We start from the raw sequence: 2,372 nt of genomic DNA, 5'->3' as shown, positions 1-2,372 counted from the left end.
ATTTTTATATATATATATATATATATATATATATATATATATATATATATATATATATATATGTATGTATGTATATATATATATATATATGTATGTATGTATATATATATATATATATATTGATGTAGGATGCAAGGGGAAGAATTGTAGAAGGCAAAAGCAGAGAGGAGGAGAAAGAAGGGGGAAAAGAGATAAGAAGAGGATGAGAAATTCAATTTATTTCATGTTTAAAAGTTGTCCGAATTATATTGCACAAGCTCCTTTATATAGGATTTTAAAAGACCCTATTCTAAGTAGGAAATATATAATAAAAGCAACTAAATTAAACTTAATTATGTTTCCTGAAATATGAATTAAAATTGAAAATTAAATATAATAATATTAATCTAATATTCCATCATTTCTCCCCGATTGAGAGAACTTGACTCTGGCGACTTAGAGTGCAACTTCTCAACCAAGGAGGACAATCTTTCTTCCTGATCAGATAACAGAAGCAATTAGGTGATGACAACTAAAACTAAATATCAATCCCCAATATTTGAATAGACCAACGTGGACGATCCTTCTTTTTAACCAAATATCGATGAAGAACCCCAGTAAGCAACAATATGTGCAACTCATACACAAAATGTACCATGGATTCCACATGGGAAGCATGATGTACTAAAACGATAGACTAATCTATAGAAATAAAGGAATGCAACACTGGTGGCTCGAACGTGCCTCGATAAGGAAATAGTTTTGCTATATTGAAAATAAAACCCTCATTTAAGTGCAATTGCCCATAAAATAGATTATGTTTAAGTAGGAAATTCAATCTTTTCTAAAAGTAATTGAATGAACAATGACATTGGACAATGTGGTAACTGAGGAAGCATTATAGAGTGAAGGTAAAATCATATCAAAGTCAACGTTAGAATCTTGCAACGGATTAGACAAGATCAATTTCGACACGTAATTGAGAATATGATGATTGTTTGACTGAGATGGTAACACTATAGAAAATTCTTTATCCTCGCTATCAGAATAATCAATTGGCTCAACAATGACAACTTCATTATCCTTCTCAAGAGGAATACAATTAAACCCAAGAGGTGATTGTTTGGATTGGGATGATATACCTAGCTTATGACATGGTTGGCAAAGATGAAAAGATATGTTCCATAATTTGGCTTGTTGGTAAGCCTGGTCTAAGGATTGGGATGTAGGAATATCATTAGGCAAAATTTTAATATTCAAACCATTAATAAATCTAGATACGGTAATGTGGGGAGCCTCATAATTATAACAATTGTTCAATTACTCTTCGAAATGGGTTAGATACTCACTAACAGTGGAAGTACCTTGCTTACAGTGCAAAAAGAATTGACTGAACAATTGAGTTCGATAATACATAGGAGCATATTTTTTACCTAGGATTCATTTCATTTCATCCCACAAAGTGACAGTGCATTGATTTAGATAGTTACGCAAATACGATCTCCAACAAGTCATAGTAGAACCGAATAATGACATATTAGCATGATAAATTTTTCGTGAGTCGCTCAAATTGCGATAGGCAAAGAATATTTCAAGAATATCGAGCCAATCAAGAAATGAGTCATGTCCAAAAAGACCATTAAGGCCCCAGGGTTGTGATGTAATGTGTGGAGAAGAATAATGAACGGTGTAATTATAGTGCCCAGATGAAGGATTATTGTACTGAAAAGGAGACATAAAACACACACTATTATGAGACAGAGTTGGGGATGTGTTGTAGGTGTTAAAAGGTATGATATGACATTTTTTTTCTTAAATTGGAAATATGATGTTTAACCAACCAAAAACACCAAAATAAAAAGTAAAGCTTTCAACGTGCAAAATTAATATACCTCATGAGATTCAAGACCAACCATAGTTGGTACACAGTGTAAATCAGGCCCAATTCAAACGAATCTCACAAATGGATAGCCAGAGGAGACCAAATGCTTTACCTGTTTTAATACACGGCAAAAGAAATAGACGCACTGCTGGCTAACATAATCTTATAACGAAACTAGTGTGCTAAGAAACCACCTGTCAACTCCAAAACAGGAAACAACACTAACTTAAAGGGAACAAAACGGGAGCAGACTCCTTTTTGCTGGCCGAATTATTTTTCATACGTTTGCTGCTGACTGTTTTTCCTTTTCCTTTTTCTTTTTTTTTTTCTGTTACAAATCAAGGTTGAATTTTGGGTGGTGGGAGCTGTTAGCGGAGATTGGATTTTGGCCAAAGGAAACGGATTGAGCTCTAATACCAAATTGACGAAGGATGCAAGGGGAAGAATTATAGAAGGGAAAAGGGGAGAGGAGGAGAAAGGAGGGGGAAAAGATAAGAAGAGGAGGAGAAAT

Source organism: Olea europaea, unplaced genomic scaffold (genome assembly GCF_002742605.1).
Source record: "Olea europaea var. sylvestris unplaced genomic scaffold, O_europaea_v1 scaffold2080, whole genome shotgun sequence".
NCBI classification, from domain to species: domain Eukaryota; kingdom Viridiplantae; phylum Streptophyta; class Magnoliopsida; order Lamiales; family Oleaceae; genus Olea; species Olea europaea.
The sequence above is the reverse complement of the archived record's forward strand: the minus strand, read 5'-3'. Positions refer to the sequence as shown.